Source organism: Neomonachus schauinslandi, chromosome 14 (assembly GCF_002201575.2).
Source record: "Neomonachus schauinslandi chromosome 14, ASM220157v2, whole genome shotgun sequence".
In the NCBI taxonomy this organism is placed as follows: domain Eukaryota; kingdom Metazoa; phylum Chordata; class Mammalia; order Carnivora; family Phocidae; genus Neomonachus; species Neomonachus schauinslandi.
Genome location: NC_058416.1, coordinates 23,041,067 through 23,049,696, shown reverse-complemented (window position 1 = coordinate 23,049,696; position 8,630 = coordinate 23,041,067). Strand labels below are relative to the sequence as shown.

The 8,630-nt window shown below is 44.3% G+C and overlaps 1 pseudogene; it reads left to right on the top strand.

The window, feature by feature from the left end:
* The first annotated feature begins 361 nt into the window (after window positions 1-361).
* LOC110576977 lies at window positions 362-6,805 on the top strand (annotated as a pseudogene).
* The last annotated feature ends 1,825 nt before the right edge of the window (window positions 6,806-8,630 follow it).

Sequence of the window (8,630 nt, the reverse complement as noted above, 5' to 3'; positions counted from 1 at the left end):
GTTGTGTCTGGTGTAAGAAAGTGGTCCAGTTTCATGCTTTTGCATGTAGCTGTCCAGTCTCCCCAGCACCATTTATTGAAGAGACTGCCTTTTCCCCATAGTATGTTCTGAAATGCTATAGGCTAATGTAATTTTATCGAAACCTGGCTTATCCACCCAGAATATTAAGCTGAGCTACTTTTCTAAAGCAAAAGGGACTCCAAGCTGTTGCAAACCGATTGTGCCCGTTGATAGCCAAGGTGGATTTGTGGAGAGCATCTTTCCAACTTGGTCATCCTTAAAAGAACAGTGGCCTTTTCCTCCTGGTCTCTTCAGGGACAGATAAACCCAGCTTTGAGGCACTTACAGCGAGGACTGCTAGATGGCGCTGTTTCCCCAGATTTCCAGGGAGTCTACCTTTCAGCAGATGGCTGATGTAGAATTAACAATTAATGTCCATCGTATCAGCCGGAACTGGCAGAAAATATGTTATACTCCAGAAACTACAGAGAACGGAGATTGCTCAAAGACATTCTGCTGCCAGCCTGGTCCTCTGCTGGCCAAAAATGTAATCATACACACAGCCTGTCCCATCCACAATTCGGTCCCACAAATAGGGGCTATTAATAACAAGGGTAAATAAGAAATATCAACATCACTGATTCTTATACTTATTTTCTCAGTCTTATTATTTTATTTTGCAACTTTCCCCTGCATATAACAGAAAACAATCACCGCTGGGTTGGAGGGTGATTATAAGGTAAAACCACATCTGATGTGAGTTCACTTTCACAGCTTAAAATAGGAAACCCACCAGATGAGACACACAGGCGTCTGCTCCGAATTCCTATGGTTGCTGGTAGGATATCCTACCAGAGGGACCCAAGAGATGTGGTTTTCTACCCAGGTAGAAAAGATTTCTTGGCTTTCCTGATCTTCACTCTTCTGTAATAAGACCATTTGAGTCAAGCTCTCACTACAGATATCACTCTCTTCTTCAAAAAGAAAAGATGTTCTTTGTCACATGAGGAGTTAGGAAAGTCCGAAAGAGGGAAGGGCAAAGAGGTCATTTGGCCCCTACTTAGCTCCGCTTCTTGCATTTTTCCCCTTAATGTTTGCAAGCTTCGTCACCAGTATTTCCACTGATGCCCAGCTGGGGTACCGGAAGGCAAACTCCTCTTTGAAAAACAGAGCTTTAGAGGAGGAGGTACCTCATTTTCTGCTCCCTGCTCCCCTTGTGACTTTTCTGGTAAATGTGGCCATATCAAGGGCCGGGGGGTGAGGCCAGGGCCCAGTGACTTAGGAGGAAGGCAGGGCATGCGGGGGCCTGGCTCTGCAATATGCAACCTCGGCCTTGCGCAATGGTCCCCCTCCTGTTACCGTCTGGCCCTGACATCTCCTCTGCCCAGAAACCGCAATCTGTCAAAATTAAATCATTTACTGCTCCATTCTCCCTCTGCCACGGCGTTTGCAGCTCACTTTTACAGGCTGGGGAGACGGAAGGAAGGAAACCGATGCATTTTTTTTATGTTTCCCTTCTAGTTTAATTCTGCCTTTCGTGAATTCATGGTGTGCATTGTTTAGATTTAGAAAAATGTTCCCAGTGCCAACTCCTCTGGTGTGCATCTAAAAAAATCATTTTCGGTCAACAACATCAACAACTCAGACTCCAGGCTGGCAGGGCCGGAGTGGGGTGGGGGGCTGGGGGGATGCACCACTGGGAAGCAGAGCATCTCCCCTCCTGGCAGGGAAAAGTGAGGCCCCTTGACCAGAGGCGCCAATTACTATTTTAACCACCCTCCCCCATCGCCCCAGAGGCAGCTGGAAAGGAAACCACACATTGGGAGTTCCCACAGAGTCTTGCTGGCTCCCTAAGGCTTCCAGGCATTTGCCCATCTGGTGAGGCCTCCAGAGCAGGGGGCCTAATTAGGCGTCATCTGGCCACCTGAGAAGGCTCAGTGGGCCTTCCCCCGGCTTCCCCCTCCTCCAGGCAGGACTCCACTCTCCCAGCTGCGGATCTCTGGAGCTTGTTTGGTTGAGCAGCTGCTCAGGCTAATTATTGGATAGCAGGGTCCCCAGGTGGCTGCCTCAGATGGGAAGGGGGTGGGCAGGGAGAGGGCTGAGGGACATAAAGGGACAAGGAAGGGAACAAGATGAGGGGTGGGCAGAGACGGGTCAGAGGGAGTAGAAATGGAGAGCAGAGTTGGATGAGCGTTGCGATTCAAATCTCCTGAGCTGGAAGATGAGGAGGGGTCCCTGACCTGCATCGGGAGAGTGGAATCCATCAGTGGGCCCATCCATGAGAGAACCTGCTGTACCCTCTGCCCTCCCTACCTCCCACCACATCACCATATTCTCTATTCCTGCCCTTTGCTTCCCTATGAGTGCCATCCTCTGCCCAGCCTTGCTCTTTCTGTCCAGGAACTAACCAACCATTTTTCCTTAGGAGAACATGACCTTAGAGCCCTCGTTTGAGGGGCAGGCTTTAGGAAGAGGGTGGTGTTTAACTGGAAATTATTCTTTGCTCTTGTCAGACCTTTCGGCTTGCAGGCATGTCTGTGTTGTAAGGTGTCTTGTGCCCTGGTGTCCCTAAACCATGGCAGGTGTCCAGTGCCTTTGCTAATAAGTGAACCAGGCTCTGCCCACCCCTTCTCGGGCATTTTCCCTTTGTCTTCTGGGGAATCACCCCGTGACATGAGACAAATGGGAAGAATATTGGGAATTTTAAGGGGAAGCAGAATGGAAAATAAAATTACCCACAAGGGGTTGTGTTGGCAAAAGATGCAACCTTCGGGCCACTGATGTCCCACACTGTCAGTTTGAACGCTCACTTACTAGAAAACTGAGCTGAGCCACTGAAACACTTAATTCCATGGATTTCTTCTCTTGTAAAGTAGGATTTTTTGAAGCAATAATATGGTGGGGAGTCAGGGGAACATCCCTCGACTAGGTCACAATCAACTCTAGTTTAATTTCTGGTCCTGTTATATCTGGGCTATGTGATCATGGGTGAATCATTGCATTTCCTCTTTCCTCCAATATTCCCATGGAAAATGGAAGGGAATGTTCTGTGAGTGTGCTAGTTTTCTGAGCATATTAGGAATTAGAATTTTTTGTTTCTGTATTTGGTTTAACACAGCTCAAGAGGGAATGGCTTTCTCTTGTCTTCTCCCCAAAACAGCCACAGTGCAATTGAAAGCAGTTTTGCTCCAGGAAAGGGAAACTGGTGTATGCAGAACAGCCATTTCGAGATTCATGCGACGTGCCCCAAACTTCAGAAGGGGGGCTATCCAGATGTATGCAAATTAATGACAGCTGTGGCAAGAATTGGAAGGGTGGGGGGATTTTCAAGGTGGCAGGAAGATAATCTTAGGATTTTGAAGCCTTGTCTGGTTCCCTCATCACTGCCTGCCCATCCCTTGTGAATCCAGGGCCGAGGTGGGAAGCTTCCGCCTGCCGTAGAAGGATCCTGAGATTTGGATTCATCAAACGAGATTCACAAACATGAGCAACTCTCTTCAGAACACTAGAATCCTTTGATTCCATTAGTTATAGGCTGTGGTCAGCTTTGCCCTTCCAAAGGGCCTCCGGGTGTAAAACCCAGGTACACAGAGTGGATCCAGAGAAGTGAGCAAAGGAGAAGGATCTTCTTATTAAAGGGTGTCGGCTTTCGGCTGGATATAGAATTTCTTCAGTGCTGGAGGAAGAGTCCTTGCTGTAAATTACTCTGGGGGCCACACTAAATCCTAGAGGATAATTGTTGTTATTTTTTGCAGGCCACCAAGCATACTAGTTTTGTCCTCCAGCTCCAATAGAAAATTACCAAATCCTTAATTCAAGCCTGTAGATTCTGCAGGGGAACTGGGGGGTCTGGTGAGTTGATATGGCCCAGCATGTCACTCTGGTGGGCACCTCTCCTGTGTCTCAGAGAGATGGAAACTAATCCTCTGCTTGACTAACTCCCCCAAAAAGCTGCCCACTGCATTCCATTGTGAGCAGTTCAAGGGCTTAGAAGACCGCTCCTTGCTTTGAACTGAAAGCTGCTTCCCTCAAACTCCTGCTCACTAATCCTGGTTCTGCCCTCTGGAACTACATGGGATAAATATAATCCCCCTTTCAGATGAAAGCTCTTCAGATAGGGGAAGCTGGTTATCACATTCCCTAAGTCTTCCTTTATATAAAACACACATTCCAAGTATGACATGGTGTGAAACTCCCTCAGCATCCTACGGTGGATCTCGGCACGTGCATCCGTCAGGATCCAGGAAACACAACTCTTCCAGTAGAGACAAATTCATGCAGGAGCTGTTTACACAGCTATGGAAGGACTGAGGGAACAGGCAAATGTGAGATGAGGGAGGCATTAGTAACTGCAGGAAACAGCTACCACCTTACCAGCTGGAGAGTGAATGAGGTGAGCGTCCCTGAGCCCAGAACCACGGGAGGGCCACCCATGGCAGAGCAGGGACAGTGACAGTGCCAGGGCTTTGGAAGGTGGAAGCCCTGAGGGGCGCTGTCTCACTGACGCTGGGACCACCAATGCTCTGCTGGCGTTCCTGTGGAGCTTGCAGTCAATCAAGCCCCTATATACATGAAGCAGGTGAGGCCAAACCTGTATTTTTTAAAATGAGTGTTTGGCTCAAGTTCAGGTCTCCAGTGGATCTGTTTCTTTCTTTCTTTCCCAGCAGACTGCCCCTTTCCTCTGGTGATTGTGCCCTTCTTTTTACCTTGGGAAATTGCCCTGCTGCATGCATGTGGCTGGGCTGTCATATGACCCAACATGAAGCAGGGGAGGGGAGGAGGGAGTGAGGAGGGCACACTTTGCAACTTGAGCAGAGATGCTGAGGGACACGTGGTTGGTGGAAATGACCCGGATGAGGGCACTTCTTACAGAAGCAGGTGTTTGAGTTCTCTATTGACATCCCTGGGTTTTTCCAAGACCCTGGTGTTCACCTCTCTTTTTACTATTATTGCAAGCACTTCTCAGTATCCCTCCCATAAAGTCCTTTCTTGCTCAGGTAACCTAGGGTCTATTTCAGTTGCTTACAACCAAAGAACCTGGAACGATATGCAGTCTTTATCTGTATTCCTTATAGGCAATAAGAAACCATCTGGCTCGGTGGAGATCTATCAGATATTGACTGGAAAGCCAGCACACACCAGCTATCCCTCTGTCTTTCTGTCTTCACAATATCAGAAGCTCAGTGAATTACTGCCAACCGGGAAAGTAAACTCCTCTTGGTGTGCTGAAGAGAGCTATCCTTACTGCTATGGAGTTTCAAAATCTGTGATGCAGATGAATGTATGGGAATCAGGTCTGGAAAAAACATTTGTATGTGACGCCTTTGATTTGGTCATATCAAAATGGGCACATCAAAATATAAAAATATCTTTTTCGTTTCCTAGAAATGTGAACAGTGAACACCTCAAAGCCGCATTCCATTCCTGGGTTTGACCTTCCTGCACCTCTAAGATTCACTCAGAAATGGGATGAAGATCAGGAAGTCAGTGTGGATATAATTCTATTAATTGACACTTTAGAAAAATTTCTTAAAATTAAATTGCTTTACACGGCTATCAAAATATCTTCAAAGCAGTTGCATCAAAATATCATGTACCTGATTTCTATATATCCATATGAGTCATAAACATGTGTCAAATATATGTTCTTTGCAAGAAGAGGACCCCACCCATCATCACACACTACTTTTCAGATGGACAGAACTGAGTTTATCAATAGCATATATACTCAGTAATTCAACTAGTTAAGAAAACTCTTCGTCATGTAACTGTCATTCAGTCCATGTTTATCCACATTGTCCATAGGGATAGTTCGACAATGACTTCTTGAAGTCTCGACCCAGGAAAACGTTGGCTTCCCTTATAACTTCTCAGCACAGAAACAAGGTTAGTTTGGTAAAGCTTGTTTGATAAAAACCATGGTGGCACCAAGTAATTATGTTCAATCATTATCTTTTAAATATTAAAAGCTATTTACTCTTTTAAAAATTGTCCAGGTCCTGGTTTCTAGTAGGGAAGCCATAAGAGGAGGGACCCTTGAAAGACCACCAACTGGCTGCCCTTCTCAACACTTGAAGCAGCCACCATGCTTGTCTCCTGAGGGGTCTGGCCACACAGCCATTCACCCGCAGATGTGTTCACCTTTGCTATAGGGGGCCCCAAACAATATGATGGAATACTCTATGAGTTTCATACTTATTGCCTTAAACCTTTAAAGATAAATGAGTTTCCAGAAAATATCATGAAAACCATTCCTCTTTGGACAGCTGACTCTGATTTGGTTGGATTTTGGAGTGCAAACTTTAGAGGCAGAATGAATAAAGTATTTCATGTTTGGAAGTACGATAGTTTTGCTCATGGAAATGAAGTTCAGAAAGGTTTGACCCAAAATAAAGAATGCCAAGAACAATTTCTCATTCCAAATTTGGCTCTCACTGATAAACAAGAGTTTGAGATTACTTACGTGGTACCATGGTCCAAAATAGAAAAACCTCCAAAGGAGTCCATGAACTGGTTATTTTCCAGATGACACCTGATTGGCCAGCTCTGTGGGGTGATGCATCTAAGAGGGAAGCTGATGCCCCTGTAGACTTAAGCTACATAAAACCAATTGGTGTTCTCCACCCAGAATACGGAGCAACCAGCAGAGTTTGTGTTCTTTGGTGAAATGAGTGTGGATAGTCATGTAGCTGGGAGACCTCAGTCTCATGAGAACCTCAGACTTGTGGTGGCTGTTTGGAAAGATGTCAACTACTAAGTGTCACAGCGGAATATGCTTCTGATTCCGATGTCATTTCACTGCTGAAATAGTTTCCTACTGAAATACGTAGCATTTCATTAAGTGCTCTAAAATGTGTCTGTTAAGGGGCTTAGATTCTCCCAAGAGATTCTCACTTTTATTTGAAGGAGGTGGTAATTTAACTAGCTACGGCCCTTGCATTTTTGAAAGCCTACCTGTCTTTTGCCACCACTGCTTCCGGAGATAGTTCTGTTCATTTCCCCCCTGGCATTTAAGTATCTGTTACAAGTTAGAAATTGTTGCCACTACTGTATGATCTTGATTTTTCATTTCTTTCAGAATATCTCTTCTTCTGTATTTTGACAACCCTTTGCTTTATAACATTTTATTATATTCCAATGATGATGTCACATTTCCATAATGTGACAGTATTTTCACATTATTTGTACACAATGTCTAGCTTTTCATCATGTCTTTTTCTGAGATTTTTAAACAATTTCTTTCCTCAGTAAAGTTTATTTGGTCATATCGAATGTGATTCATAAAAATGTATGGGTCAAATATATTTCTTTACTTTGAAAAGTACAGTATCATCTGTATTAATTATTAGTCATTCTAACTTGGAAAATAATGTAATTAGGTCTTGGTATTAAAAAACTTTAGAAGACTTGTTGGTTTATATGGTGAAGTGTGTTCATTTAAAATTAATTTTACTGAGGTTCCTCAAGATGTTAAAAATAGAGCTACCCTACAACCCAGCAATTACACTACTAGCTATTTACCCCAAAGATACAGATGTAGTGAAAAGAAGGGGCTCCTGCACCCCAATGTTCATAGCAGCAATGTCCACAATAGCCAAAGGAGACAGTGGAAGGAGATGCCCTTCAGCAGATGAATGGATAAAGAAGATGTGGTTCATATATACAATGGAATATTACTCAGCCATCAGAAAGGATGAATATCTACCATTTGCATTGACATGGATGGAACTGGAGGGGATTATGCTAAGTGAAATACGTCAAGCAGAGAAAGACATGTATCATATGATTTCACTCATATGTGGTACATAAGGAATAGTGTGGAGGATCACTGGGGAAGGGAGGGAAAACTGAATGGGAAGAAATCAGAGAGGGAGACAAACCATGAGAGACTCTGGACTCCGGGAACCAAACTGAGGGTTACAGAGGGAGGGGGTTGGGGGGATGGGTTAACTGGGTGATGGGTATTAAGGAGGGCATGTGTGGTGATGAGCACTGGGTGTTATACACAACTGATGAATCATTGAACATTATATCAAAAACTAATGATGTACTATATGCTGGCTAATTGAACATAATAATAATGAATAAAATAAAATAATTTTAAAAATAAAATTAATTTTACTAATTTTTACTACATTTTATTTTAATTTTTTTTATTTTTTAAAGTTTATTTATTTTAGAGAGGGGTGGCGGGGCGAGGGAGAGGGAGAGAGAATCACAAGCAGACTCCCCGCCGAGCACAGAGCCCAATGTGGGGCTCGATCCCACAACATTGAGACCACCATGACCTAAGCCGAAACCAAGAGTCAGACTGAGCTCAACCGACTGAGCCACCCAGGTGTCTCAACTTCATTTTAAATCACTACTTAACAAAGATACTTGGGACACCTCTTTGTTTTAAGGAGATATTTATGGCTATGGAAATACTCGCTGGAAGAAAAGTCTACATATCCGTAAAGAATTATTCCCAGTTCTGGATTTTTTTTTTTTTCCTTTTTTTTATTCCCCCATTTTCTTTTTTTTTTTTTTTTTTTTAATTGGAGCATGTTCCTGTTCTCCAAAATGCAGCTGCTTATACCCCACACCTTCCTCTGTGGGGCGAGATGTCATCCGCCTCAACGCATCTGAGT